Here is a 22,368-nt window from a genome sequence, read left to right as displayed (position 1 = left end):
AATTGGCAATATTTTTGCTCAACTCAGCAAGCAAATGTTGAAATTAATACAATGATTTTAAGTTCGGTTGTGCATATCTCCTGATTAAACACCAATGTTTGTGTTTCCAACTGGTGAAAGGAAATTATACTTTTATTGTTTCTCCTGGTTAATTTAATTATACTGACCAAAATAGACCATCACTACACAATTTATCCACCGCCTTATGTTATTAGAAGTTTGTAAGGGCTGGGTCTCAATTAAAAGTAATATAACTGTCACCAAAACTACTACTACAATTTCCAGACAGCTCAGAGAAAAATCCTAACATGAAGGTTCACTACACCAGCAGTCCCCTGGGAATATGTGCCTTTTGTACCCATTAGAAGAGAAGCCTATGTCTCCATCCTTATTTTTATTTCATACCTAACTCTTAAGCCCGAGAGAGCTACTTTGAAGACTCTTATTATCACCTTCAAATGCTTCTGTAGCCACATCAGGCCATGTCTCTGTGATCTCATCCAGTCCAGTATCTCTGTGCCTTCTCTGTAATCCTCCAGCGCTGGTCGAAACTCATTTTTTGCTCTCCGCATTCTACCATTGGTCATTGGGCTCCTGTCCTGCAGGTCTCACTCACTAAACGTCTCTCCATTGATACCCCCATCCCAAGCACTCAAAAATCGTCTTAAGATTCTCTTCTACAATCCAGTTAGTGGTCCTATCTGGTCCATTTGCTTTATGCCTTTCCCAACTATCTATCCCCTAACACTCCCCAACCTGAGCCTTTATGAAGAATGACAACCGTAAAGAAGTCACATACTTAAAAAATAAGTGACTGACGACAGACTGTATTTGAACTGATAGGCCCAAATAGAATAGCAAAGTGACAAGCAGTTTATACCCATCATCTGCACTATCTTGTTTCTATGGGGCAATTTTGAGGAGAGAAGTTATGATTTAATGAGTTAATTAAGTATGCAGTTCATTAAAGTTTAACAATGAATGCAGGTTGGAAATTTGGAAGAACAGTTTAATTACCTTATCTCCCTGAGTGCACTCACCACTTATATACCATGAAGCCCAATGAAGCCTTCTACTACTATCGTGTCCGTGCTCTCTCTATGCTTTTTCCCACTTATTAACAACACTGAGCATGTGGAATTTGTGACATTGTATCATAGTGGTAACTGAGACGCATTCTGTCTCTGTAATGTGATTCCGCTGTTGATTGTTAGAAATACCTCTGCCCTCGTCAGTAATAAGGTGATCATAACAGTGACTGAGAGAGCTGAGTTTTCAGCTTAATTGTTTTTCTGTGTATACTCACATAAGTTTTGAAATGACTGCTATTTTGATTGCTTAGCAGATTGTGTGATAAATGGAAAACTGAGCTCAGTGTGGTAGAATGAACGCATTAAGATCCTAATTATTATTTAAGATGGGGGAAATAATTTATAGAGAGGTATTGGAATGCTGTAGCAACATTATATATAATACAACTCGACCAGCTAATCAGTAGAATGGCAATGCATGCACTTGCAGAACAAGCATTTTAAAAGAGTGAGAACTTAAAGGTTGGTAAGGTTGCAGTTTGGAAGAGGTGGAACACCATTTTTACATTGTATGTAAAAAGTACTGCGCATTTACAGTAATATTAATATTGACGTTGACAGTTTTGGAATAGCATAGCTAAATCAGAAGCCAAGTCAGCAATACTGGTTTGGAAAGACTACTGAAAAACAAAATGGCAAGCAAGCCTTTTGAAGCATTGAGAATGATATTTATCTTGCAGATTTTTATTTTAAATAATGAACCTTACATAATCATCAGCTAAATACCTTGCTTTCTTAAACAGAAGTGTTATTTTTTACATTGTCATGACAAGAACTGGACCCTGTTTTAATGAAGCATTCCAAAGTGAACACATTATTGCATGATTTTTTTCTTTTAAAAAGGGAATACAGGATGAATCCTAATTTCAAAATGAATATTTTGCAATGTTTTCCAGTCTGATTTCTGAACTGTGAAGCGAGTTGTTAATGATCATGTTGTTAGGCAGCTGAGCTGTTGAACTGACCTACTTTCGACGTAGCTTGCCAGCAGACAATCAACCCACTTTATGTGTGGCTGGAGGAGGATGGACTGAGACAGAATCCTTTACAGGAGCATTAGTTGCACAAATGACCAACCTTGATGTTCAGTTTAAAAGGCGTCATCTCTTCAACTCTCTGCTGGTAATGGGAGGTTAACTGCATGGCTTGTTGGTATTCACTGTGGACTTCAGTCATGCTTCATGTTTTTCTGTGATACTGAGGTGGATGATGTGGATTAGAACTGTGCATCTTAAAGAATGATACACTGCCACACCAGGCACTGAACTCCAATAAAAAAGATCAAGTGAAAAAAGGTATGTACAGTAATTACTTGCATGTCGGTGTTCTTAAATATCTTATGCTGGAAAGGGCATCTCATTAATGGTTTCATATTATCCATGCTTCTGAATAGGCTTCTTTGAATGCTGTTAAATAGTAAGTTCTTCAGTTTTCTTTCACTACGTTAGTTGATAATAAGCACCACATGATATCGTATCATTACATTCTGAGCCCTAATATAAACTAAATACGGCTGTTTTTTGTGCAGCTCAGACAGAAAGCTTCCTGTGTTGTTTTTCTTGGGTAAGATAGAGATACAAACTGCATCAGTGTTTTAATACATGTGTTTTGCCTTTATGTTTAGGTCGACAATTAAACTGTTTTCAAGACAGATCAACATTCATATTGTATCACCAGAATAGTGAAACTATAAAGGGAGCCTTGTGATCTTTTTTTCCCTGAATATTTGCTCAAGGGAGACATGAATTTAACAATTGGTAAATATAATATAATATAAAATTAGCTTATGGTTAAGGAGGATTTGATGCAATCTGCTGTGTGTTGAAACAGAATTGTTGATAATGTAAGTTGTTGGAAGTTGCTACTTGTTGTGTAGCCAATATGGGTATGGATACAATGTTCCACCAGTGAAGAGCATCATGGGAGTTAACAAACATAAGGTACAAATGACACAAATGGTTGTGTGCACCTTAAAATCTCCATACTGTAAATAGCGCAGCATTATATTTATTATATCAGTGTGGTGTATTTGTCATGAGATGCATGCCAGTGATAAATAACTGCAGTCAAATGTCACCACAGCTAGTTATCACTCTCACAAGCACTCAAGATGTCACTTACACTTATAGGGTAGATCTGTTCATCCTGCATCTGTGACTTTAATCAGAATGGAATGGAAAATGGGTTGTTCTGTTCTTGCATGTTATAAAACAAAATATCGCCACCACTGTACTTCAAATCAGATTGTTGCTGGAAGAAACTATTGTGTCTCTACAAGAAAGAGGAAAGCAGATAAGGGGAGGAGAAGGATGTTGAGTAGAATGGCAATTTCCTGTAAGGAGGTTTCCAAATACATTCCTTTTTTTCTACAAAATAAAATGCTATTTGATTAGTGAAATCTGCAATCTATCACTGTAAAACTTTAAAGAATCACCATTTCTTGTTGGCAGGTTGAAATGTAGGAAATATCTAATCTCACAATATCATTCTCATATTACTGTCAAATGTTTTACCAGATGTTAATCCAAATCGTAATTCAATTTTTAATAGAATCAGCCACTGCTGTCTATGTTGACACTCGTTCTGTCAAACTCTCACTCCCTATTCAAGGTAAAACTGAGCTGACATTTTAATCTCATCTTTCTAAATTGAAGTTATATCTTCATGTAGTCTAAAATGGCTATTTTAGAGACAGTACATTGACATTTAACTTGTTGACATACTTTGGTATTTAAATGTGCATGTAGGACACACCTGAACCTTCTTTCAAAGGATAGAATAGAATCCCTACAGTGTGGAAGCCAACCATTTTGGTCCATTGAGTCCACACTAACTTTCCAAAAAATATCCCACCCAATTCCTGTAACCCTGCATTTCCCATGGCTAACCTACCCAGCTTGCACACTTTAGCACAGCCAATATACCTATCCTGTGCATCTTTGGAAGGAATCAGAATCACCCGGAGGAAACCTGCACAGACACAGGAAGAACATACAAGCTTCACACAGACAGTCACCCATGGCTGGAATCAAACCCGGGTCCATAGTGATGTGAGGCAGCAGTACTGACCACTGAGCCACCCATGCTGCCCTATTCTTTCTCCACTGTAAATGTTTCTTTCCCTGATGTAAGAATAAAATTATACGACTGAGTATTGTTAAATATGTGCACTACACTCCCATGTTCTCTACATTGCCTGGTGGTCAAGTTTCATTTTTCTGTGATTTATGGCAAGAATGCAATTATTACTTTCTCATAAATAGTATATAATGTTAATATTTCATTAACACATAATATGTATCATTAATGACAAAATAAAAATAACATTACTTCTTCCAATACAAAAACTCACAAATTTAAATTAACTCTAAGAAATTTAGTAACAATTAAAATGATGAACATTAACAATATAAAATATAAATCTTCATTCATTGAATAATAACACTAAATATGATCAGCCAAGTAGATTTCAATTTTGCCATTGATTAAAAACTCTTCATTCATCTATCCATCTACCTCAACTTTGTCACACTATGTACTTTCTCTAAAGCTGATGCACCAAGCTGAAGACTCCTTTGTGCATTAAAATTAATAGTATAAAGTAACATGTAAAACAGAAGAGGGAAAAGGTTACCAACATTTATCAATGCTTTCAGAATTTGCCCAAGATTTTTAGCCTCTTGCATCTAACCCTGTACTGGGGAAAGGGTAGGTATCCAAATCACTGACACCAACCTGGCCCCAGATAGTGATGGTTATCATTGTTTGTCGACTCCATTGTTTATGAAAATAGATAATAAATTAGTTGGCATTTTACAAATATGCATTTTTTGGTCCAAACAGTCACATCACTCCTGTGTTACATTCCTGATATACTGTCTGTCTGCAAATCATTTTTGATGGAACGATACTGAAGCAACTTATATCCATCTCTAGTTGCCATCACTGTGGTACTGGGTAACGGGGGACTGACCTTGATGATCAGCTATGATCACATAGAATGGTGGAGCAGGCTTGAGGGCTGAATTGCCTACTCCTGCTCCTATCTATCTGTGTAAAACCCTTCAGTTCTTAATTTCCCTTTCCTTCTATAAGTTGCTCCTTAAATATCGGCCCCTTTGGTCAAGTTTTGGTTATCTTTCCTAATAGCTACTTAAGAGAGTTACTTTGAATTTAGTTTGATAATGTTCAATTCTTAATGTACATTAGCGACTTACGCTTGGAAACAACCTCAAAGCTCTACCTAACTAAGGGAGGAAACCGGAGCACCCAGAGGAAACACACACACACAGAATGTGCAAACTCCACACAGGCAGTTGCTCAGGGATATAATCAAACCTGGTCCCTGGCGCTGTGAGGCAGCAGTGCAAACTACTGAGCCACTGTGTATAACATCACCTTACAAACTTGATCATCAATAAACACTACATAAAGCATCACACAAAAAAACATGGCCATCTCTTGGTCTGTTTCCAAGCAGTTTCTCTGTTCTCTTAGCATCTTCACAGGATTACCAATTGCAAAATGAATGAACAAACTGCAGCAGTCGAATATCTTGTTTTGAAACATTCTTTGGTTTTCGTCCAAGCAATTCTGATCAAGCAACATTATTACTCATTGCTTCAGAATGTGATATCTCACCCAACAGTTAACCATGGTGTTCACTTGTTGACTTAGTTTACTGCAAAGTACACAATGGTATTAACCAAAAATGGAAAAGCTTCAGTAGATTGCAGAAACTTAGGTAACTAAGCAGCAAAGTAAGTACCAAAAAAAACAGGAACTTTTAGGCCTATACATGAATCTAGATGTTTAGGCTTAGAGTTTTACCTGGTGATAAAATGATACAATGACACGCAGCCTCATTGATGTCAACTAGCAGTAGAAAGTGAGGACTGCAGGTGCTGGAGATCAGAGTCGAGAGTGTGGTGCTGGGAAAGCACAGCAGGTCAGGCAGTATCAGAGGAGCAGGAGAATCCTGATGAAGGGCCTATGCCCGAAATGTTGACTCTCCTGCTCCTTGGATGCTGCCTGACCTGCTGTGCTTTCCCAGCAACACACTCTCGACTCATTGATGTCGATGTTCTGTTAGTAGTCCAACATTTTTAGGCACAAATAACACAGAAAGCAAGTTGCTGCTTTTTTTGATGTTACTGCTGGATCAAGGAGGGATCATGATTTGTGCCATTTTCCTGACTTTTACTCCTATTTAGCAGGGACCAATAATGATATTTTTATCTTGGAGATTTAGAGGAAGGGCTAGAGTCACATTACTACCTCCATAGGCAGGCTTTAGGTAATAATGGAGATGTGTGAATACCAGCAGGACGAAAGGTTCCCTGAGGCATTAAGCCAATGTAACAGATGTGGGTGAGGCTCCTGAACCATGACCACTTACCGCCTCAACTACAATTCCTGCTCATTAATCCCAACACTACTCACATTCATTTCCACCCTCCTACACACCATTGAATCTTTCATACCACCCTACTTTGATGCCTTGCCCACAACCACATGACTCCGCCATTTCCTCACACCCAAACATCAGCCCCTATCTGCCCCTTCATCTCTCACTTGCCTGCTCATCTGGTATCCACAATGTTCAGAACTCTTAAGCCCTGTAGTAACAGAATAGCTTTGTGATGCTCATGATCGAGTCCAAATAAAGAAATATTAGCTCTTGTGATTAAGTAACATCAAACTAAACCAAATTATTCAAAAATAAACTGCTCAGAATGTTACTATCCTTTTAAGTGGTCGTACAACTCACAAAATAAACAGCCATTCAAAAATGCATAATCCTGTTAAATGGGTGTATTTATTTGATTTGATTTATTATTGTTGTACATACCTAAGTACAGTGAAAAGTTTATTTGTAAAATGATTTTATCCACGTGGTTAGCTTCTCCATATATATTTAATAACTTAATTTTGCAATCAGATTTCATAATCTAAGTGAGGAAATACTAAATTGTGTGGATGGAAGCCAGATATTAAAAAGAAGCATGGACACAGAGTTAGAGTCATGGAGTTACAGATGTACAGCACAGAAACAGCCCCTTCGGTCCAACTTGTCCATGCTGACCAGATATCCCAACCCAATCTAGTCCTACCTGCCAGCACCCGACCCATACCCCTCCAAACCTTTCCTATTCATATACCCATCCAGATGCCTTTTAAATGCTGTAATTGTACCAGCCTCCACCACAGTCCCTGGCAGCTCATACCCTCTGCGTGAAAAAGTTGTCTCTTAGGTCTCTTTTATATCCTTCCCCTCTCAGCCTAAACATATGCCCTCTAGTTCTGGACACCCCCACCCCAGGGAAAAGACCTTGTCTATTTTTCCTATCCATTCTCCTCATGATTTTATAAACCTCTATAAAGGTCACCCCTCAGCCTCTGAGGCTCCAGGGAAAACAGTCCCAGCCTATTCAACCTCTCCCTATAGTTCAAATCCTCCAACCCTGGCAACATCCTTGTAAATCTTTTCTGAACCCTTTCAAGTTTCACAACATCTTTCCGACAGGAAGGAGACCAGAATTGCACACAATATTCCAACAGTGGCCTAACCAATGTCCTGTACAGCCGCAACATGACCTCCCAACTCCTGTAATCAGTACTCTGACCAATAAAGGAAAGCATACCATGCTCCTTACCCCCGATCCCTTTAACCACAAGGGCCACATCCAGTTCCCTGTTGAATATATTGAATGGACTGGTCCCCAGCAGCTTTCTGTAGGAGAGAAGTCCACAGGTTCACAACTCTTTGAGTGAAGAAATTCTTCCTCAACTCAGTCCTGAATGGCTTATCGCTTCTTCTTAGACTGTGAAGGCACTAAATTCACTCAACTAACTGTTTAAGCTTTGAAGCAGCAGGACATAAGTGAAAGCTATCTTTCAATAAGAAGGTTATATCACAAAGGACAAGTAATACAATCAAATCTGAATATTGTTATTGTTCAAGATAGAAGACTACTTTAACCATTGGATGATGTATTCTACTGCGTCTGAATACTTTCACATGTTTACAACGTTGGTCAATTTAAAGCTTCCTTATATTTTAAGAACAAAGCCTTATAATTAATCAGTGAATTTAAAAAAACATAGTTGAATGATCATATTGAATGGTTGTGATCACAACAACCTGATGAAGGAGCGTCGCTCCGAAAGCTAGTTCTTCCAATTGAACCTGTTGGACTATAACCTGGTGTTGTGTGATGTTTAACTTTGTACACCCCAGTCTAACACCGGCATCTCCATTCATGACTTAAAAAAACATGTTTAACATGTATAACATATGGCACATGGAGTCAGCAAATTCTTTTGATCTTACCTTCCAAAAGCTTCCTTTGACCATCAACCTCTGCCTCTTGCTACTTGTCTAATTTTGGATCCACCTCGTCAGATTGCCCTGGATCCCATCATTTCTTACCTTCTTGATCAGTTTTCTGTTCAAGACCTTGTCAAAAGCCTTATTGAAGTCCATAAAGACTACATTACTGCACTAATCTTATCCACAAACCTCTTTGAAACATTCAGTCAATTTTGCTGGACTTGATTTCCACCTGATTAAGTCATGCTAAGCATTCTTGCTGAATTCTTGCATCACCAAGTGGAGATTAATCTCTACCTCAGAAATTTCTCCAACAGTTTCCCAACCATTGACATGAGACTTCACTGGTCAGTACTTTGTTGGTTTATCCCTCCCACCCTTCTTGAATAATGGTACCAGATCAGCTATCCTCCAGTCCTCATGCTCTCTCTTCCCTCTACTACGTTATTTTTTAAGTAACTCCCTTTCACCTCCAGTCCTCAGAATCTGCTACACGTTTCCTTTTTGTCTTTGTTCATCTGTTCCAGTACATCCTTCTGGGCTCTCTGGACTTGGTGCCACCTTTAACCTGTATTGGAACTTATTGGCCTTGCATTCTAATTATTTCCTTTTTGAATAAGTTCCCCTGCTGCGATGTAGGTCTTCCTATCAATAGCTGCTCCCAGTCCACTTTGGCCAGATGATGGAAATCAAAACATTGATCATCCATATTTTATCACTATTGTGACAATAAGACATAAGATCATAAGACATAGGAGTGGAAGCAAGGCCATTCAGCCCATTGAGTCCACTTCGCCATCTAATCATGGCTGATGGGTGTTTCAATTCCACTTACCCACACTCTCTCCGCAGTCCCTAATTCCTTGTGAGATCAAGAATTTATCAATCTCTGCCTTGAAGACACAGACAATGTAAATAAAGACGAGATGACTAGGCTTGGGCTGTCTTTCACAACAATCGAAAGCAGACAAATTTGTTGGATTAAATGTAATTTCCCCAATCCCAATGTTTTGTTTGTATGGTGTGTTTCCTTACCACAACTTAACTGCAACTAAGCTGTAAGGATGACTGATGAGAAAATGGAAATTTTCAAGAAATCCTGGACCAGGTGGGCAAAAATACTGGCTGTTAAATTTATCCTGCATTGTTATTACTGAACTGAAGATGCTGAATCACCAACTCCCACTCTTCCACGTATTTTTTTCTCTGTTGAGTTAAATGCGAAAGAAAATATTGCTACTGTCCAAAATGAGTATGTTCCAGTCTTTGGCTGGCTGAACTGAAATTCTTACCAATTGCTCCTGAATTTCACATAGCTCAAAGCCATGTTTGATAAATAGCTTGAACCCCAAGTAGACCCAATTATATCATCGGACACTATGACTAAGAGCAATACAAGAAACAATGATGCAGCTTAAGAACAGAGGTCCACATTTTTATGGGAAGTACTTTGGGAGTTGTACTAACATAATAATCTAAAGCAGGTACGTATGTAGTTTCCCTGTGGAACCGTCTCCTGGTGTGGCTTGTTAACATCTGGATTAGTTGTGGGAAATGCTGTGATTTGCTCCTTTTTACTGGAATTGAATTTCTCCAAGCACTCTCTGCACCTAGCACAGAGATCAAATTCACAATGTTGCTGTCTCCCATTGAACTATGCAGTCACTCACTGAACTTTGAAGAAACATCGCTGTGACAGCCATCAATTATGTGTGTCTGTCCGCTAAAAGGCATGTCATTCTGCAAAAATGTAATCCTTTGAAAGTACTCAAAGCTACTACTTATTTCTTAACATTCGATGTCTAATAATGTGTGAGTTCTATTCCAAATGTATTTTTTGTTCATGAAAAGAATGTATAAAGCCAGAATAGCCCACTTTTACACGACGACTGGGCAATTCCCCATATTACAAGTCCAGAACTCTTTTCTTGACTAATTACTACCCTTTCAACATACCAGTAAACAAAGGACCCTTCACTGTGGCAGAGAGAGGTTGCAAAACCTGTGACAGTGTGTTGGGAACAAAAACAGAAATTGTTGGAAAAGCTCAGTAGGGCTGACAGCATCTGAAGAGAGAAATCAGAGTTAACGTTTTGGATTAAGTGACCCTTCCTCAGAACTGGACCCGAAACATTAACTCTGACTTGTCACAGATGCTGTCAGACCTGCTGAGCTTTTTCAGAAATTTTGTGATTTTGTTTTTGATTTCCAGCACCGGCAGTTCTTTTGAGTTTTATTTTGACAGCGTGGTGGGGTCTTTCTAACTTACCAATACAAAAGTAGAGGTTCTGGTGAGCCTGAGAGTGCAGGGGTGGCTGTGGAGAGGTGGGCTGTGTCCATGCTGTATCCCAATTCCAGAATCACTTGTAAGATCTTTCAGTCAGAAACTCAAGCACAAGCTGTAGACTTACTTGTTCCAGCGACTCCCGACACACTGGAAATCCGGGACAAAACTTATTCTGGAAAGACCTAACCCACATTGGTGGATGGAAGGCTGAACTACAGGATGGACTTTGCAAACCCAGCATTGCATGACTCCTATTAGAAGCTTCAAATATCGTATTATAGTCATTAAACAAGTCACATCACAGCAAGGTATTTAAAGGAATAATTCTGATGGAGGTCATCAATTTGACAAGTTGTTGTTGTTTCTCCTTGTAAACATTGCCTGATCTGTTAGGTATCTCCACAAGTTATTTCTTATATTTCAAAATTCCAGCCTGTGTAATATTTTCTGTCTTTTTTTAATTATATGATTGCTATTATTTTTATAGGCAGTGGAGAACGATAACTTAAACTCTGTTCACTGAATTGTTTGCAAACATACGAGTGACAATAAATTACTATCCTATCTAAAGTAATTGATAGCAGGTTTACAGGGTGTTACATGTTTACTCTAACCTTGAGGAATGTAGAAATGGAACTAGTTTTAAGTGTGCAACTGACTTATTTACAATAATTTTAAAATATGTCTGCACTAACAAAATCACTGCATGCTTGCTTACAGCTCAACTTTTAATAACTTCTGGGGTGTCTGTTTATTTTGTTTTGATTTGAGGTGCGGTCGTAAGTAAGTGAAATTGTAAGTCAGTGTCTCACTCTAATGTTCTGGAGGTATGAATTCAAACACCACCACGGCAGATGATGAAATTTGAACTCAATAAAAATATGGAATTATAAGCTCGTCTGATGGATACCATGTAATGATTGTCATAAATATACATTTGATTCATTAGTCTCCTTTAGGGAAGAAAATCTGCCATCCTTGGCTGGTGTGGCCTACATGTGACTCCATACCCACAAGTTTGGGCAGCACGGTGGCATAGTGGTTAGCACTGCTGTATCACAGCGCCAGAGACCTGCATTCAATTCCCACCTCAGGCAACTGTCTGTATGGAATTTGTACATTCTCCCCGTGTGGGTTTCCTCCGGGTGCTCCGGTTTCAAAAATGTGCAGGTTAGGTGAATTAGCCATGCTAAATTGCCTGTGGTGTTAGCTGAAGGGGTGAATGTAGGGGAATGGGTCTGGGTAGGTTGCTCTTCGGAGGGTCGGTGTGGACTTGTTGGGCTGAAGGGCCTGTTTCCGCACTATAAGTAATCTAATCAAAAAAAGTAGCTGATTCTTAACTGCCTTCTGAAATTGCCCTCACAAGTCTCTCAGTTCAAGGGCAATTAGGGATGGACAATAAATTTTGGCCCAATCCAGTGACAGTCACATCTAGTGAATGAATAAAAATGCCACCCAGGCCTAAGCATCAGGTATAGTGAGCAAAAATCATTTATCAGACTCATGTGATCAAATACAAAACAATTGAACATTACACAAGGGAGTTGCTGAGAATATTTTAAACCAGATGGTACTAGAGGTCTGAAGCTCATTGACTGAAAAGCAGAAACCTTTATCATATTTAAAAATATTTGGATTAGCACTTTAGACACTGTCCCTCAAGATTATAGACCATGTTTTAGAAATGGGAACTCTTTTTTCTCATCACCACAAACATGTTAAGCTGAATGGTCTCTGCCTGTGCCATAAATTTCAATGATTTTCTTCAAAGCATTTAACTCTCACGACCAGTAAAGCACTTGCTTCAGAAAAGTGCCTCACGGAATGAAACCGTCAAACACTCAAGTTTCTCAAAAGAAATCAAACCAAACAACAAAGATGTAAAAAAAAAACTCAAAGCGAATAGAGGCTGTGACAGAAGCCAAACATACTCAAAGTTCTGACAACAGAGCTATAGTAACATATTAGTTTATCTGCAGATCGAGTGATCTATAGAGCTGGCTTAATGTCCCAGAGGCAGGAATATAAACTCCAAGAGTGCTAATGTCGAAATGGTAACTATGAACAGACCATATTGAACAGACCAATATGAACAGACCATATTGTAAAAACCCACCAAATTCACTGATGTCTGTAATTTAAGAAAGCTGCTGCCCTTACCCAGTTCAGATTTAAAAGCGGTTCTAGACCCACACCAATGTGGTTGACTCATAATTGCCCTGTGAAATGGCCTAGCAAGCATCGAAGACAGTGACTCACGATTGCATGCCCAAGAACAATTGGAATTTATAATAATTGCTGGCCCTATCTGTAATGCCCACACCCTGTGAATAAATTAAATGTAGCCATTCAATGAAGAGCAAATCACCAATTTTCTTTGTCATAATGACAATGGAAAACTACTGTCCACAACAAGTAACAGCTCTGTAATAAATATTAAAGAAAGCACTCACATTGAGTTATGGATCTTTCTCCCTGTGAAATAGATTTCTGAATAAATGAGTTCAATAGCTACTTACTTTACTACTAGACGATGAAAGAGTTCGAGAATGTGAATTGTAATGACTCTGCTGGATACATATACAGACAAACACACAGAAATACATACCCATTGATAGCCTTACAAACACAAACACACACACACACTCAGGCCATAATATGAATTATTCAGTCAGTATTTTCTTGAAATCATGATACATTCCTCTCTCACAGAATGACTATTTTACAATACAAACTGTACTTAATTATTCCTAACACAATATTCTTGCACTAAATAGGAACACGACAGTGCAAACCAAATTCAGTTATTGCCACCAAGCCTTTTTGTCTCTAACTGAATTTGACATTCCAGATAATGAGGGAATAATAATTATAAGTTTGAAACTCCATTATACATATAACAAAAAATTATTTATACTCTCCTTTGAGTAGAAGCATCTCTGGACATTTTGCCACATTTTTAAAAAATTACATAAATGCAATTTATTTTTGTAATTACAATGAATAAATGTTTTTTAGCATCTCAATTTATCTTGACTCTGTAGACTTGCCAAAATGCCTTCTCTGAAAATAACAGGACGAAAGTGAGGACTGCAGATGCTGGAGATCAGAGTCAAGATTAGAGTGGTGCTGGGAGAGCACAGCAGATCAGGCAGCATCCGAGGAGCAGGAAAATCAACATTTCGGGCAAAAGTCCTTCATCAGGATGAAGGGCTTTTACACGAAACGTTGATTTTCCTGCTCCTCGGATGCTGCCTGATCTGCTGTGCTTTTCCAGCACCACTCTAATCTTGAAACTAACAGGAACCTAGTACATTCTTGGTCTAAAATATGTACAAGCTTTGGTTCTTCCCGCATTGTGCTGTTATTTTGTTCAATTATGATCATTGTTAAAAGAATATGGACATAGATGTGTTAATATTATCAGGCAACTGTTAAATACACATTTACATGCAAGATGCTTATCATAGAAGCAATTATGCTGCTGTTTATATGCATATATTTAAGTAGCAACTAAAAAATGACTGTATTCATTGTCTACTGTTATTGGGTTTTGGGTTTTGGGGTTTTCGCTCAACAGATTCATAATCACACCCTAAAATGAACCATACCTCCTGTGATTTGTAAGCAACATAGGTATGGGTAGCACAGTGGCGCTGTGGTTGGCACTGCTGCCTCACAATACCAGGGACCCAAGTTGAGTGACTATCTGTGTGGAGTTTGCATGTTTCCCTGTGTGACTGTGGATACACTGATTTCCTCCCACAGGCTAAAGCTGTGGAGTTTGGGCAAATTGATCGTGCTAAATATAGGGTGGGATGCTGTTTGAAGGGTTGGTGCAAGCTGAATGGCCTATCCCTGCACTGTAAGGATTCTGCGACATATTATGAATAGACTGTCATTGCAGCACCCTGAGGTGGTGTCTAATAGTACTGCTATTTGCCAAAAAAACATTTATTTGTATATTTTCATGTTACCTGACAAACAAAATAGATGAGCTACATCATTTAACCTTACTTTAAACTTACATGTGTAAATACAGAAATGTTTGGCTCAATACCGGAAATGATTTAGGGCCCGATTTATGTTACCAAAGTGGATAATTCAACACAGGAAATTTCCAAATCCAGGTGACCAATTGAAAGGGCCCAAGTGAATCCAACTTTCACTCTGGGGAAATGGGGGTTGGAGAGAATCATGTACACTGACTCTGAAAGAAGATGATGGGTGGCCCCAGGTAGATGTTGAGATATGCTGGTTAGATGGCCTGTCTCAGTACTCAAGTATCTTTTACAATTATTTTAGAAGCTGCTAGATCCTCTAGTCTCACCCCTCATTCCTCATAAATCCATCACTACATTGCTACAACTATTGTTATAGGTACAGGTCATTCTGCTGTAATGCACGTTTCAATCAGCATGAATTGGCTGTAACATGATTGATGAATTATGGATGCTGATTGGATAACAGGATTTTCTACTGAATGAGTATGGCAATTTTCTGTTAGTAATCTTCAACAGAGCAATTTTCTACAATGGTTTTCCATAGCACAATTTTCTACAGCATGAGGCTGCAGAGGAACACAACATTGCGTTATAGCAGAACGACCTGTGGTATTATTTACTGTCCAACTATTATCCAACCAACCTTCATGTCCCTCCAACACTGTGCCCCATGTTACTTCTATAGCCAATTATCCAAAATCAACCTTGAGCTTACCTCAGGATCCATGTGAAGACTGAAAAAAAAATCTTTTGAACAAGCTAATACAGGTCTCACTCATACCTGCTCCCATTCATGAAATTCATTCAAATCTTTTAAATCTCCTTGTGGTTAATCTCATAGAAAACCAAACTTCTGTTCAGGTCCCACATCAATGACAGCTTTAATAGCTTCTTTAAACTGATAACCAGACTGTGAATTCAAAGTCCTCCACTGAAATAATAGCCCCTGGGATATAGAATCATAGAGTCATAGAGATGTACAGCATGGAAATAGACCTTTCGGTCCAACCCGTCCATGCCGACCAGAAATCCAAACCCAATCTAGTCCCACCTGCTAGCACCTGGCCCATATCCCTCCAAACCCTTCCTATTCAATTACCCATCCAAATACCTCTTAAATGTTGCAATTGTACCAGCTTCCACCATTTCCTCTGGCAGCTCATTCCATACACGTACCACCCTCTGTGTCATCAAAAAGTTCTATTAAAACTGTACAGATTTTAAGAAAAACTATACTAGGTAGCCTGTCCAGCAGAGGTTATTTCTAACTCTCACTATCAGTGAGAACTTCTTTTTTCCTGAGGAAACAGGGGAGTCAAATAAAAATTCACATCAGGATCTTTTAACCGACCTTACCTGCCCAAAACGTTTTCCATCTCCTGAATTGGTGACTGTCACACTGCACCTGGTCCAGCGAGAATAGGGTCTGTTTGAACTCTGCAAAAAAAAGTTCACGTGGCTCTGCTGAGATAAGTTTCCTTCCTCAGAATTACAGAATTGCTACAGCAGAGAAAAAAAAGCCACAGTCTATCATATCGATATTGGTGTTTCAAATGAGCAATTCTCCATTTCTCTGTCTTCCCTCTGTAATCTTATACAGTATTGCTTGTCATACAACAGCCTAACCTCCTTGTAAATACCTTGATTGAACCTCCATCTGCTGTCCTCTCAGGCAGTACATTCCACACCCTAACCGCTGATTGCGTGAAATAGCTTTTTCCCATTGCTTCTTTCGTAAAATACCTTAAAACTGTGTCCTCTATATGTCCCTGCCAGAAAACATTGGTTAGAGTCATAAAGGAGTCATTGACTGTCCAACCAGTCAATGCCAATCTGAATCCCAATTTAAACTAGTCCCCCATGGCTGTATTTGGCCCATAACCCTTCAAATCATTCTTATTCATGTACTTGTCCAAATGCCATTTAAATGCTGTAAATGTACCTGCATCCACATGTCCTCTGAAAGCTCATTCCACACAATTTCTTTTTTTGGTTTTGGCTCTTTCAGAAATGTGGAAGAAACTTACACAGCCAAGTCCAATCCACCTTATTAAAGGCTAGTGGGGTTTCCTGACCATATTTTTATTGATCAAATGCAATTACGTATCATACTTTGCAGAGGTAGGCAAGCACAAAATGTGGATCTATATCATGATGAGATTGGTCTTTGGTTGATTGATTTAAAGTCAGATTCCCTTGATATTAAAATTTTTAGAAATCTTTGCCTTTGTTTGAAATCATCAGAAGAATGACCAAAATCTTTTACCTATATTCTGTATAAGTGGGGTCAATTTATCTCAGTTAGCTGGACAACTGGTTTATGATGTAGCGTGATGCTACCAGCAAGAGTTCAATTCCTGTATCAGCTGAGGTTATCCTGAAGGATTCTCCTTCTCTACCTCTCCTCTTATTTGAGGTGTGGTGACCCTCAGGTTAAACTCACTGTTAGTCAGTAGGTGGTATGGTGGCTCAGTGGTTAGCACTGCTGCCTCACAGTGCTAGGGACCTGGGCGACTGGCTGTGTGGGGTTTGCATATTCTCCCTATGTCTGTGTGGGTTTCCTCCCAGAGTCACAAAGATGTGCAGGTGAGGTGAATTGGCCAAGCTAAATTGCCCATAGTATTCAGTGATATGTAGGTGAAGTGCATTAGTCAGGGGAAGTGTAGAGTAATAGGTAGGGGAATGGGTCTGGGTGGGATACTCTTCGAAGGGTCAGTGTGGACTTGTTGGGCGAAAGGCCTGTTTCCACTCTGTAGGAATTCTATGATTCTTCATCTTTTGAATATGATGTGGGAAAGTGTGAAGGTATGCACTTTGGTAGGAAAATCGAGGTATTGACTATTTCCTAAACAAGAAAAGGCTTCAGAAATCTGAAGGACAAAGGGATTTGGAAGTTCTAGTTCAGGATTCTCTTAAGGTTAACATGCAAGTTCATTTGGTGGTTAGGAAGTCAAATGTAACATTAGCATTTATTTCAAGAGGGCGAGAACACAACAGCTGACATATACTACTGAGGCTGTGTAAGGCTCTGTCAGGTTTGTTATGTCAACTGTCACAGCGTAGTGCAGCTCTCCAGCATTCTCTCAAAGCTGCGCTCAGATGTTCCACGTACACCACACGCTAATTGGCACGCTCATGCATTGACTTCCCGTTCTGGAAGCAACTACCACACATGGACCTCAGCGGTCTGTGCAGTGGAAAGAAAATTAGGTTTGACTTCAGAATGTAGGTTCTAACTGCAAGATTCCTCCACAGAAGTAATCTCTGATGTATGTCTCTCTGAAATCTGCATCTTTTGAGATCTAAAAGGTCTTGTTTTCATTATGGACAACAGGAAATGCCATTCCTGATGAAGGGCTTCTGCCCAAAACATCGATTCTCTTGCTCCTCGGATGCTTCCTGACCTGCTGTGTGTTTTCAGCACCACACCTTTCAAAACAGGAAAAACCAGACAATTTATTGATTTCATTCTAATTGTGCTTGTAATTTTGCATGATTTACATTCACACTTACTCTGTTTCCATAAATTACCTTGAATATTTGTACATTGAGATGAGATATTAGAGAGGGTTGATGGGGGTAATAGGATTGGTGCTGGAAATGTGTTGCTGGAAAAGCGCAGCAGGTCAGGCAGCATCCAGGGAACAGGAGAATCGACGTTTCGGGCATAAGCCCTTCTTCAGGAAAAGGATTGGTGGGAGGTACATAGACTTCCAAAAGGCATTTGATAAATTGCCATATTACAGGCTTGTCAACAAAATTAAAGACCATTTAAATAAAAAGGACATTAGCAGCATGAAGGCAAGATTGCAGAATGATAGGGAACAAAGTAGTGGTGAATAAATATTTCTCAGACTGGAGGGAGTATATAGAGTACTCCCCAGGACTGGTATTGGGACACTGCCTTTTTTTGACCTGCTTTAATCAACTCAATTTGGTTGTGCAAGGTACAACTTCTAAATGTGTAGATGAGTCAAAGGTAGGAGCTATTGTGTAAGCTATGAGAATGATAGTGATAGACCTCAAGAGGACATAGACAGACTGGTTGGTTGAGTGGACAGTCACATGAGAGATGTCATTGAATGCAGAGAAGCACAGAGTGATACATTTCGACAGGGACAGTAAGCAGAGCAAAAATAAAGTAAAGGATGCAGTTCTGCTGGACTGAAAGAGCAACGGAATAAATCATTGAAATTGGCAGATTAGATTGAGAAGGTGTCGAGTGAGGTGGAGGGATCTTGGGCTTTTACATTGGAGACCAAGAGGAGAAAGGTGAACAAGGTATCAGGAACATTCATTAAATACTAGTTTGGCTTCAAGTGGATCTTACGATCTGGAATTCCTTCCCCAAACCGCCTCTCGCTATCTCTCAGTCCTCCCTCGAAACGTATCTTAAATCAACCAAGAGACTGGGTGTTAAATTTTGTTTGATAACATTCCTGTGCAGCACCTTATTTGACTACCTTAAAGGCACTCTATAAATTCAAGTCCTTATTGTTAAGAAAGAATTTGATTGATTAAAGATTCTGAAATATTTACAGCCAACCTTAATTTTAATTTTTAAGAGCTGTTCTCAAAGCTCCTTTTCTACAATCTGGATTACAGTTAATAACTCAGGTCTCTGTGAGAGCCAATCATTCAAAGCATCTGATTAACAGAAGAACATGTTAATGATAAGGGATTAGGAGAAACCCAACAGTAGACTTCTACGGCAGTTTAATTTGGGTCATTCACGCAGTAGTGACAATGCAAGTTAGCAGCAGGATTAGTCAACACTTTGATCGGCACATTTTTTTTTCCAGAAATTTTCAAATGATAACATTATAAAACCAGCAGCCCAACCAAGCTGCAGAAAGCTGGAAAATCTGAAATGAAAACAGAAAGTGGTGGAAACTCCCAGCAGGTTGAATGGAACAGTGTCCTGAAAGATTCAGGTGAACTTGCCCTTTGGCTTCAGACACCCTGAGCTGGATTTTAGCCTTCGCCCACTGGTGGGTTTGAAAGTGGGACTTATAGGAGGGCCTGGGAGCAGGTAACATCACATTGCATTCACTGCCGACTTGCCTGGCCCTGCCCCCATAGCAATTATACTTGGGATGGTGGAACCATGGGACAACCAGATGATGCTCCAAGTCAATTGGAACCCTCCAGGAGGCATTTCATGGAGGTATTTTGCTATGATTTGGAAAAGTCTCATGCCATGTTAAAAGCTCAGCAGCTTTCACTGGGCAGGCTGGTGTGAGGCAAGCTACAGGGACTGAGGAGAATCTTTTACAGGCCCTAACACTCACTACAGGCCAAGGCCATTATTCTTGTTTTTTATCCTCCCCACAGCTCAGCCCATCAAATCCCAGCCCTATCAGGATCCTGGAGCCCAGGAACCTACACAGATCTCCTGAATTCAAGCTGCCCTCCACTGGGACTGCAGTCCTAGCATTGGCCAGAACTTCCAGTGGCACTGCTCTCACACATCCCACCTCCAGCCACCAACAGCTGTGCAGGAGTGAGGTGGTCTTCCCCATCTCCTCCCAAATGGGGTCAGGTGGGGGCAGAGCCATTAGATCCTGCTTCTATCTTGGGACATATGTGTATCCTATACTTATATTTCACTTCAAGGTTCCACCAATATAACTTCATGTCAGGCTGGTTATCTGGTTTCTTGCCTCTGTTTTCATGGTCAAATTAAAGAAAGTGGGCTAGCCAGCCCACCACAAGATTGGCTGTGGTCATTCCAGACTTACAGTCACTGAAGTCACTACAGCTTGCATCGTGGGCGGCAAGGTGGCACAGTGGTTAGCACTGCTGCCTTACAGCACCTGAGACCCGGGGTCAATTCCCACCTCAGGCGACTGACTGTGTGGAGTTTGCACGTTCTCCCCGTGTCTGCGTGGGTTTCCTCAGGGTGCTCCGGTTTCCTCCCACAGTCCAAAGATGTGCAGGTTAGGTGAATTGGCCATGCTAAATTGCCCGTAGTGTTAGGTAAGGGGTAAATGTAGGGGTATGGGTGGGTTGCACTTCGGCGGGTCAGTGTGGACTTGTTGGGCCGAAGGGCCTGTTTCCACACTGTAAGTAATCTAATCTAATCGTGTTTGGCCATTGAGGTGAGGCTCATTCACTGGGCCAGTGAGAAGAAGCATTGCTGGCCCTTGGCCTGTCACCAAGATTCCACTTCCCCATTTGGAGCAAACCTCCCAGGTCCCACCAAGAAAATGCCTCCAGCCTCTGAGCTTGACATTTAATTGAGGCCTTACTTGACCTAATTGGCTCCAGGACATTGCAGAGTGGGCAGCTGAATTCTGTGGCAGCCCGCTACTGGGGACCTCACTCAGAGATGGGGCAGCATTGAGGATCAGCCAGTTCAGTTTCCATACTACTGCCCACTCCCCTCCTATCCCACCACTGAATTCATTCTCCACCCCTGCATTCTAGTAACTCTGTTTTGTATTCCATCGCTGCTGCTTGGCTGAGTGATTTTCTGTTTGTAGCACAAACTTAGGCACAGAATCCAGTGTCAAACTTCCAACACAATACTACATTACAGAGTTGTTACAATACACAAGGAGGCTATTTATCCTGCATCAGTTCTGCTACCTCATTCCAATCTCCTGCCGTTTTCCTGTATTCCTGCACAATATTTCAATCCAAATCATCATCCTATGCTTGTTAGAATGCTTAGATTGAACATGGATGGAAATGTGTTGCTGGAGAAGTGCAGCAGGTCAGGCAGCATCCTGTTCCCTAGATGCTGCCTGACCTGCTGCGCTTCTCCAGCAACACATTTCCATCTCTGATCTCCAGCATCTGCAGACCTCATTTTCTCTTCTTAGATTGAACTTGCCCCATCAGACTTCCAGACAGTGCAGCCCATACCCTAACTACTACTCGCTGTGAGATAAAGTTTTTCCTCCTTTCACACTTGCTTTGTTTGCACGAAACTTTAGATCTGTGCCCTCTCATTCTTTTTCATTTTACGAGCTGCTCCGTCCAAGCCAGTCATTTTGAAAACCTCTATCGAATCTCCTCTCAGCCTTCTACTCTCTGAGGAGAACAGTCCCAACTTCTTCAATCTTTCTTCAGAACTGAAGGTCCTTGTTCTCAGAACCACTCCTCTAAATCGCTTCTGTGCTCTCACAGTTGTATTACCATCCTTCCTATAAAGGTACCCTTCATTAGTTCTCTGCTCTAAGGATGGTCTAATATACAGTGCTGGAATCCCCACTGATGAGCACAAAGACAAGTTTCAAATACTGTCCAGCCAGAATGACATTTGATTCTCCACACTCCAGCCCGTGGTGCTCACACTCATCTGACCCACACCAACCAAATCAGCAAACCACACCCCCAACCCACTTGGTCACAATAACTAAATTGCTATGGCACCATGCTTTTTTTTTCCATATGTACTGCGTCTTAGAATGGATAGTGCTCCAATTTCCTTTCTATCACATGTCTGGTCAGGAAACTCTCCCTCCCTTACCACCTGTATGTTTTGGAAAGGTTTACAGGTTGAACCTCAGTCCATTTGGCCACGTAACGGACCCAAATTCCTTAGCCATCAACCCCTTGCAGTGAGAGTTGAACTTTTGGTTTTCAGGAGCTTTCAGCTCAGAGTCAGGGACATTCCAACCGTATCACAAAACCTTGCTACACTGT

At 40.3% G+C, this 22,368-nt stretch overlaps 1 protein-coding gene across 7 annotated transcripts in view; it reads left to right on the top strand.

Annotated features, from left to right (window-relative positions):
• Window positions 1-22,368, top strand: part of LOC122557422 (neuronal PAS domain-containing protein 2) — a 281,788-nt gene that overhangs the window by 119,612 nt on the left and 139,808 nt on the right. Inside the window, exon 1 of one of the 7 annotated variants that reach the window (XM_043705133.2) lies at window positions 2,142-2,386. The exons of the other annotated variants lie outside the window; for them this stretch is intronic. The gene's annotated coding sequence lies outside the window, so the exon portion shown is untranslated. Of the gene's footprint in view, window positions 1-2,141; window positions 2,387-22,368 lie in introns of those variants that run through there. 7 annotated transcript variants of the gene reach the window in all.

Source organism: Chiloscyllium plagiosum, unplaced genomic scaffold, assembly GCF_037043375.1.
Source record: "Chiloscyllium plagiosum isolate Xiang-an unplaced genomic scaffold, Cpla_swu_hap1 HiC_scaffold_11, whole genome shotgun sequence".
Lineage (NCBI taxonomy): Eukaryota > Metazoa > Chordata > Chondrichthyes > Orectolobiformes > Hemiscylliidae > Chiloscyllium > Chiloscyllium plagiosum.
Note: the sequence above shows the minus strand (reverse complement) of the source record. Positions and strands in the feature narration are given on the sequence as shown.